Source organism: Rhinolophus hipposideros, assembly GCF_964194185.1.
Source record: "Rhinolophus hipposideros genome assembly, chromosome: 2".
Taxonomy (NCBI): Eukaryota; Metazoa; Chordata; class Mammalia; order Chiroptera; family Rhinolophidae; genus Rhinolophus; species Rhinolophus hipposideros.
Window position 1 is genome coordinate 94,873,704 of NC_138048.1, and position 10,468 is coordinate 94,884,171.

The window sequence follows — 10,468 nt, forward strand, 5'->3', positions numbered from 1 at the left end:
CAACTGTGTGATAACTGATATATACTGTACTAACACTGGAATGTAAAGTTTATGAAAGCAGGTATTCTGTTTTGTTCACTGTTCTATCCCCCGTACCTGGAACAGAGTAGGTACTCAATAAATATTTGTTAAATGAAGTAACGAATCATACAAAGGCATTGGAAGAACTCAGTGTTCTATTAAAGAGCTAAACAAGACTAAATTTTATTTAATAAGAATTAAGTGTCATTTATTTTTTAAAAAACTGTGAATCCAAATCTGATTAAGTTTAATTAAGCAGAATATTCAAATGGTTAGAAACTCTAATTTTGCAAATATTTGGCTGGTTGGCAATTTCTTCACTTTTAATTTCATCCATTGGCTCATGTTGACTAAGACCTGTACTTTTTGCTGTGTCTTGTAATATCTGCTCATTTATCAATTTTCTTCAAGACTGGACAAGATTAAGCAGTTCAGTTAGAACTTCCTCTTCCCATTGCCCTTGGAGTGACTCCTTGTGGCAAACCATTTGAAATTTCATTTATTCATCCATTTATTCATTTATCGCTAACATATTTTTCAATAAGAATGTCATGATACCCTTGCTGTTGAAGGATTTAGAAACTGTTGTAAAAGAAAATGTTGTTTTTTTCTCCAAACTCTACACTCACCTCTTTTCCAGTTCTCAGATGACTTATGGTACCTCAATTTGGGGCAACAGAACATGCATTTAGTGTTAGTTATAAATTTTTAATAATTAGAACATTAAGAATGCCAAGGAGCATAATATGTGTATAAAAGTATTTAGAATAACATGTATTTGTTTTGTTAACAAATACAATTTATTAATTTTTGATTTTAAACATCAAATGATAAAAGATGCAATAGTATAGATGATCAAAGACTAATGGTACTGAAAATTAAAAAATGTATGTTAAAATACTTCATGAAAATTGTTTAACATTGTTGCTGTTACAGAGATGGTAAACATTAATGGAAGTTCAAAATTAGTGAATTGAAGGGAAAATGGGCAGTTGCTTAAAAGTAAGCAAGTTGGTCAGAAGTGAACGACAAAGACCATGTAAAAAGTACAGGAGCCCAGGGGTGGGCGGTTTGCTCAGTTGGTTAGAGCGCAGTGCTGATAACACCAAGATTGGCGGTTTGATCCTCGAATGGACTACTGTGAGCTGTGCTCTCCTTAAAAAGAAAAAGAAAAGTAGTATAGGAGCCCAAAGATATCCATTTTGGGCCAATTCTTCCCCCTATAAGCCTGCTAATAAAATACATGCAACAGTGAATTTAACTTTTCTTTCTCAGTCTTTGTATTATCTTTGTTCTTGGAGAACTGCTTCTTTCTTAGTTTATGCTTTATGTCATCTCAATTGTTAATCTCAATGGATTTAAATTGTGACACCTTGAGGTTTTCATTGGCAATAGCAATTGAGTCCCTGTGAGAGTATTTAACTTTTTATAAACAATGATAGGGATTATCCACAAGTCTTACCTTGATAACTATCCAAAAAAACAGACAAGGTCCTACAGACTGAACTGTTATACATCTCTGCTAACTTCTTTTAAAAGTCTTGTACCATATAATTCTGGATTTTAATCTTTTGTGTTGAACAAAAATGTTCAAAGATAGAACAGAGCACTCCATATAACCTTCACCCAGCTTCCCTAATGCTAATACCTTACGTTTTATCATGACATGCTTATCAAAATCAGGTATATAATGCTATCTCAAATTTAAAATAATCTATCCTTGCTGAATGTGCCATGGCTATACTTTTCTTCTCTCATCTCATTAGATCTCCATTTCTCCACTTCAGAAAAAGTGAAAGAGAAAAAAAAAAGAGAGAGCAATCTGTTCCTAACAGGCAACCCTGGGGGATGAACTCATCCTTCAGCGCTCTGTTTTTAGCTAGATTCTCCCTTTTCAATAGCACTGGGCTTTTGGATGCCAAATGTCATCATTTTCTCCTGGGGCTCAGAATACTGGCTGGTTGTTTCTGCATTAAGAACTCTTAGAATCTTCTTGTCTGGGGCTCATATGAATAATCCAAATCTTGATCTCATGCCAGTGCATTTTATCTACTTAATACAAGATTTATCTCCTTTCCAGTTAATACCATTCATATATATATATATATATATATATACATACATACATACATACATGTATATATACGTACATATGTATACATACCAACATACTATATATATATATTTAGATCATGGAGATAATGTGTTCAGCTTTGACATTTATTTCAAGATGGTTCCAAACTCTAGCCTCCGGTTTGTTTTAGTGATTTTCATAATGCTTAGCTATGGTGACTATTTCTAAAAACACCCCAAAGTTTATTTGAAGAGTCACATTTCTAGCTCATGGGTTCTGTTGGTGTACTTCTTCAGCCTTGTTCGCTGTGTGTGTGTGTGTGTGTGTGTGTGTGTGTATGTGTGTGTTGAGAATGTGTGTGGCATCTTACAGGGAGCTGTTGGTTTGGCGTCAGTGCCATCCATCTCAGTTGTCTCCCACATCAATGGCAAACACAAGAGGGGCTTCGTGTTCTCCATGGCAACAGCCCAATCCCTCCTGAGAAGTCCTTCATCGTGGAGTACAAGAAAAATCCATTAGAAGTTTCGTGTTGACCTTTCATGCTTACAGAGGTTTGTTGGCAGGAAGTGCCTTGGTTTTCTTGATGGGAGAAATGAAGGAGAAAGCCAAATGTGAAAAGTTCAAGGATCAATTTGCTATTCAGTTTGGAAAAGATTTATTTACAAGAATCACATGTGGCCTCTCTAAGCTCTTTCTACTTACCTTACCATAGTACCCCCTACTTATTCCAAAAATAAAATAAAATAAAGGAAGAGAAAACCTTTGAGGTCTGTTGTCTGGGTTGTTTTAATACTCATCAGAGCCTCACTGCCAGCAAAATGATTAGAAATCACTGGGTTGTGTATGGTGGAGGCAACTTGAGCCTCTGGCCCATCTGAATTTAATCTAAAAGGGCTCCACACTGGTAGTTGAGAACAGATAATTACTTCATTGTCTTTTGTAATGTCTGTGGCACTCGCATTGCTTTCTGAAGGTGCCATTCTGCCACAGGGAGAGAAAAGGAAGGTCTAACAAGGCCATTCATGCCTTCCAAGTTTTCCTTTTTTTCCATGACAAGAAACATTATTCTGATTGTGTGGGTGAGATCCAATATTCTATCACACTAGGATAGAGAGACTCACCCGCTGAGCAGCCAGCGTAAATATTCTCCAAGTCTTGGCTGGTCTGCAAGCCCAGAACCTTCACTCTATTCTCCTTAAACCTTTGCCACCTTTAGCCAAGAATTATTTTTATTGTCATGTTCTTTTCTTTCCCTTATATGAACCCACTCTTATATATGAAAATTACATAGATTTGTGTGTAGTGAATTACATATGTTTGCCAGACTTGTCTGTATTCTTAGGGAATTTTAGGGAAGATGTAGGGGATGGTATAGAGAAAAATATTATGCAAGAGACATTGGATTGTTTAGGAAATGTCTCTGCGGAATTGAGGTCTATTATTGTTAAAATGGTGAAACCAGCAAAGGCAACACACATGAAAACAAAACTCATGTAGTTCTGTGTTTGAAACTGCAAGCAGCAGGGTGCTTTTCCATTCATTACCGTCATCATAATAGTTTCATCTTTTTGTCTCTGGGCATTAAAATGAAACTAATCCACCACTCCCCAAACCCATTAGCATAAACAGTGAAAAAATGAATGGTCGGATGACACAGTAATAGCACTGAAATTAGTTTAGTAAAGTGCAGATAAAATAATAATGCTGATGTCAGAGCAGTTGGCATTATAATAGAATAAACCATTTTTAAAGACCTTAAATCTGGGTTCTTTTATATATATGGCTATTGTGTGTGTGTGTGTGTGTGTGTGTGTGTGTGTGTTTAATAAAACATTTGTGTTCTGTTAATTTTTTATTTCTTTGGTATTTTTTTTTGTTTGTTTTTGGTTTTGCATTTTTCTCAAAGTTTCTGATGTTAGAATTTTGTTTGCTGTCAGAGTGAGAACATTCTAATTGTTTTTACTCTACAAAACCACGTGCTGCCATGAAAACGAGCATCCGACAGAGATGTCAGGCAGTCTGCTGCTGTGGTTGGGCCTCCATCCGAGACAACTGCCAACGTGCCCTTCCTTCCAGCCTTGAGGTCTGAAAGGCAAAGCTAAGAATGTAAGCCCCTCTCAGTAGTGCAGGGACAACCAAGGTGTCCTGCCCATGGCAGCTGAGACGCATGGTGCCCCTGCAGCTTTATTTTAACTAAGACAACAAAATGCTTCCTTTATCCTTCTCCAGGAAAAAAAAGGGGGGGGGGGGAGAATACCGCCATGATATGCATTTTCTTTCCTTACCTATTTGTTCCTGAGTTTTTGCCTTTTAGACAATAAAATTATTGGAAAGGTGTTTTTATTTTTATTTTTTTTTAAATTCCTTCTAGTAAATTATCATGAGCAATTTTGAGTCCCAAGCTAGCCTCTATGGCCCTTTCAACAATTTCACACCATGTTATATAATACATCACAGTAAAAAGTGGGTACATGAGCCAGTCTCCAGACCCACTGAAATCACATTTACGTAGCTAGCTATGTTGGGGATGGGGTGGGGAACTTCATAGCATGAAGCTAATAATGTAGGATGATTATTTCAGTGCCCTATCTGTGTGGTCTATTGAGAGGCGACTTTCTACTTTACCTTATTCGTACTTTGAAGTTAGTCTTTTTCTGCCATAATTTGAAAGCAATGCATAATGTACTTATACAACTGGGCTGTGGCATCTTTGATGAATTTGGCCTTGGCAGTCTGACATTTACCACTGTGAAATGTAGCACACACCTAGGAGAGAAATCAAATGATACTCTGGTTCTCTCTCCCACATGGGTCATTTCTCCTGGTGAGATTACCCTAGGTGTTGTTGGGTAAGTTTCCTGACCCAACTCGGGGCACCCCGCACAAACGACTGGGGAGGGATGAAGTAGCAGCTGGGAACTAGCTAGATGGAGGAGACAGGGCAGAGTTATGGTGGAACCAAGACTTCGTTTTAAGGGAAGGTATTATCAGCTGTGAGATTCTATATACATCTGCCCCTGGGTCCTGGCTCAGAGCTCCTGAAACTCTTGTGATTTCCTAAGTGAGAAGAGCACCAGCACCATCTTTTGTTCCATTGAAGTGACTCTGGGTGGCTCCTGGGTGGTGGCTGGATAGGGGATGCTCACCAGAAAGAGCAAGCCATGGCTAGAAGCTTGGAATTTTTAAATACCCTCAACCCTTCTCCAGAGAATGGAGAGAGGCTGGAAATGCAGTTAATAATTCATCTTGCCTACACGAGGCAGCCTCCCTAAAATCCCAATAGTATGGATGCTGAAGAGCTTCCAGGTAGGGGAACACATCAACACCAAGAGAACAGTGCACCCCAACTCTGTGGGGATAGTAGCTGCTGCACTCAGGATCCTCCCAGACCTCACCCTAATTATCTCTTCATTTGGCTGTTCATCTGTATCCTTAACATATCCTTTAATAAACTGGTAAACATAAATGAGTGTTGCCCTGAGGTCTGCAAGCTGCTTTAACAAATTATTCAAGCCCAGAGAGTGGGTTGTTGGAGCCTCTTACCTACAGCTGGTCGGTCAGAAGTAGGGTGATAATCTGGGTTTCTGACCGGCCTCTGAAGTGTGTGTATAGAACAGTCTTAGGAAACTGAGCCGTTAATCAGTGTGACATGATGCCAGCCCTGGTAGATAGTGTCAGAACTGTGTTAAAGTGTAGGACACCCAGCTGATGTCACAGAAAATTGTTTGGCTTGGGGAAAAACCTCCACATGTTTGGTGACCAGAAGTGTCAGAAGTAAGGTGTTCTGTGTGAGTAGTAAAGAAGACTCGCAGAAGAGAAACGCACAGCAGGGAAGGACTGTGTTTTTTCCCTACACAGCAGGTGGAAAACTGAAGTTTTTCTTATTTATAAGCCCTAATATGGAGACTTCGGGGGGGGGAAAAAGAAATGGGTGTCCTTGAGAGCTGGTGGTGAGAGAAGTGAAGAACGCAGCACAGTTCCATGAGCTGCAGGAAAGTCACCTCACATTGTTGAACCTTAGTTTCTTTTCAGTAAAATAAAGGAATCCATGTAAATGATTCCTAATGGCTCTTTACCTTTAATACTTTTTGATTTTACATATGTACCACTATGTTTACTGCAATGTTATTTGCAATAGCCAAGATGTGGAAGCCACCTAAGTGTCCATTGGTAGATGAATGGATAAAGAAAATATACATATACATATGTATATGTACATATTCATATGTATAAATATATACAATGGACTATTATTCAGTCATAAAAAAATGAAATCTTGCCATTTGTGACAACATGGATAGACATAGAAGAAATAATGCTAAGTGATATAAGTCAGACAGAGAAAGATAAATACCACATGATTTCACTTATATGTTGAATCTAAAAACAAAAACAAACAAGCAAAACAAAAACAGACTCATAGATACAGAGAATATTTTGATGGTTGCTGGATGGGAGGGGGATTGGGAGATGGGTGAAAAAGGGGACGGGATTAAGATGTACAAATTGCCAGTAATAAAACCAGTCACAGAAATGTAAAGTGCAGCATAGAGAATATAGTCAATAATATTGTAATAAAGATACATGGTGTCAGATGGGTACTAGACTTATGGGCTGATCACTTCATAAGTTATATAAATGTCTAATAATTACGTTGTGCACTTGAAACTAATATACTATTACATGTCAACTGTAACTGAAAAAGAAAACAATTACTAAAAAATATTTATTGGCCTTAAACATTTGGGCAAAATTTGTTCACTAGAGTGAGACAGGTAGCTTGAGGACCCAAGGAGTATTTTTTCATTCATGTTTTTAAGACAGCCATCAAGTTTAGTGTAATACACTCCTCTTGGAGACAAAGACACAAAATCTTTAGCTAGAAACATTTTCAGAGACCCTCGGAAGAGTCCCTTCGCTAGGCCCTGCATGCATTTTGGCCTCTGTCACGGAAAGCTCAGAGAGGACAGTGCTGAGGTCTCTGCTGAGAGTCCAGTGTTCTTAGATTATCTTTCTGTTTGAAGAAGAATCTGCCTACTATCTAGGCAGAGCACTTATGAGTAGCCAAAGCTGAAAATGAGCCAGAAGAGACCAGACATGTGATTATAAATATACTGAAATTGACAAGGTGTTGTTTTGGAACTCCGTTTCACTTAGGCCCATTGCTTTGCAGATAATTTTGCTTCCTCCATTCTTGGAGCTTATTAAAGATTCTATCCTGTACATGCCTTTGGATGAATACTCCTGAGGTGCTTCTCTTGCTCTGGGTTTGTCATTTTTCTCTCTCCTATCAAGTATCTATATTTCATGGTGCAATTCACCAAAGCTTTTATATAATTTCTAAGAGGAAGTAAAATTCTCCAGTAATAGGTGTAATTTTCATCAAACGATTGCTTTCCTTTTCTTATTGTTGGAGCTCTATCACTTGATGTGAAAGTGTAGCTGGCTATAGATAAAACCCTCTGGTTTGGAAGGATGAATAAAAACGATGAAGCAATTTTGGAGCTTGTTTTTTGCCACACCGGCTCATCAGAAGCCTGTTTTCTCTGCCAGGCCCTTCCAGCCCATTTCCCCCATACGGACATGGAGGAAACTGTCATAGGAAACAGATACAGGCACAGACATTTTATTTAGGCCCAGCCAACATACAATGAAGAATATTAAAAACTAGCTAGTCTACTCATATGACTGGATCTTGAGAAAATAAGATATATAGCTTTGTTGGTTCTCTCTTGCTTTTATATAATATTTGAATAAGTCATTCCCCTTCTTCCCATTTCTCCTCCTCTTTGATATTTTCTCTGTACTAGTTGTGACAAAATGTGACAACACGAATCTATTCATTGAGCAAATAGTTATTCAGCAATCATCATGTATGAAGCACTGTTCTAGGCACAAAGAGTTCATCAGTGAACAAGATAGACAAAAATAAAAAAATCCCGCCTTTATGGAATTACTGTAGTGAGAGGAGAGTAATAAGCAAATAAAAGTAAGGCGATGCCAAAGAGACAAAGGAAGGAGGAAAGGGGTGTAGGAAATGCTGGGGACAGGTAGGGAGTTTAGTTTTAACCAGAACGGTCAGGAACAACATCGTCAAAATGACATTTGATCAATGGCCTCAAGGTGACAAAGAAATAAAATGGATAACCAACCAGTGGGTTGTGATTTTTGGCCTAAACAACTGGAAGAATGGATTTGTCAGTTATTGAGAAGGGAAAAGCTAAAGGAGAAGCAAAACATCTGGTTTGATGTTGAACATGGTAAGTGTGTGAAGTCTGTTAAATATTTGAATGGTGATACCAGCAGGCAACCAGGAATGTGCTGTTCAGTAGAGAAGTCTAGAATGGAAAATATTAAAACAAAAACAAACAAACAAAAAAATCCGCCCTACCCGAGAGAATTAAGCCACATCCTTGTACATCCTAAGCAGTCTTTCATTACTAGTTAATTACGCTAGGCAGATAAAGAAAGGGGAATGTCACCTCTACTTATTCTAATAGAATATGTGTATTTTCCTAATGTGGTGGTTTTAAAACATGTCCACAAGTTCTTTGACATGCTTCTCATCAAGAGATGGCATCCATGTCCCATCCCCTTGACCTGGGCAGACTCTTGTGACTGTTCCAATGAATTGGGTATGACAGAAATGATGTCATGGAACTTTTGAAATTAGGGCATAAAAGGTGATACAGTTCTGCCCTCTCTTTCGGGACATTCACCTTTGGAACTCTGCCACCATGCCAGGGAAAGCCCAGGCCACATAAAGAAGCACAGGCGGAGAGGAACTGAGGCTCCCAGCTAAACTCCCAAGCTGACAGTTGGCACCACTCGCCAGCCATGTGAGGGTGCCATCTTGGAAACAGATCCTCCAGCCTTGAGTTGAGCTGCCCCAGTTCTATGTGGAGCAGTCATGAGCTTTCCCTACTGAACCCCACCCAAACTGCAAATATGTGGCAGAATAAAAACTGCTGGCATGCAATCATTATTTGGGATAGTAATGGTTACTTAGAGACTTGTAAGGTCTTGAGAGTAGAATGCCTATTAAAAAAAAACAACCCACTGTACCCCCTGGATGTTATCTAAATGCATACAGTAGGCACTCAATAACTGTTTTAAATGAACAAATGACACAGGATGAAGCTGCTGTGGCCATCTCACAAAATGAAGGAGGGAAGTTTGGGATCATTAAAAAAGGTTCCTAGTTTGAAGAAACAGTGCAGCTTAGGAAAACTCAGTTCAGGGTGGTTGAAAATTGTAGTATTCTCTAGAGCACATAAAACAGATTCTCCAAGAAAACTCACTGACAAATAAAGTTATTTGCTTTGGAAGTTCCTCTAAAACCTTGTCAAATAGAGCACTGTTCGAAATGAGGCATTGCCTGCTGGTTAGCCTCAGAGCCTATTAGTTGCTGGAGGAGATGGAGGAGAGTTTTTGTTGCTTTACTAGCCACAATGGAGCTTCGTATTTTGATTTGATCTGAAAATGTATTCCACAAAGTAAATATATATAATGAAAGCAAGGGAATTATGTAAGTTATTTGTGCTCCAATTTTTCCTATGTGCAGAAAATCACACCACTGCAGGGCCTTTGTTTGTGGATAAGGGAGAGGGAATAAAAGAGAACCGGGCTCAGAGATATTCCAAGAATCCTCTGCAGGAGAATTATCCCCGAATATGCAGCCTAATAGGAAAATAGCGTGTACAGTTCGGCCAAAATTAGTGTCTGTTTTTCACTTCATCTTGGTGATGCACGACATTACCCAGGTGTTTCTTTGTCTTGTGGTACTTTGGGAAGGCACTCACATATATAACTGATGGAAGTGGGACCTTTTTGTTCGAAATCAATTTGGGATTCTAAATAAAGAGATAAGAATTAAAAATACCCTTCTATTTTTTGGTCACTCTTCTGAGTAACTATTACCCTTATATACCATTTACTACATAGCAGACAATGTTCTAAACACTTTATGTATATTAACAAATTTAATCATCATGGCCACTGTATGAAGTACTATTATTATCGTATTTTACAAGCGAGAAAACCGAGGCCTAACTGAGTCCGAGCCTGGCTCAAATGCCTGCATTCTGGAAGCAGATGCTGAACCGCCTTTTATTAAAAAACAAAAACTAAACAGACCAATAGTAAAAAATTTACAAAAAAGATGAATATGTTTATGTTGTCATTAGAAATGATTAATCTAGGGAATTTTTAAGTGACATGAGAATATGCACATATTAGAACAAGTGCACATATTAAAGCAGGATATGGGCTACAGTATATGAGAAAAAATGGCAAGTAAGGTAAGTGCATATATACTTCCAGCATTTTGTGTTGTTAATACCTTTGTCTTAACACTTTTGTATTAACAATCTT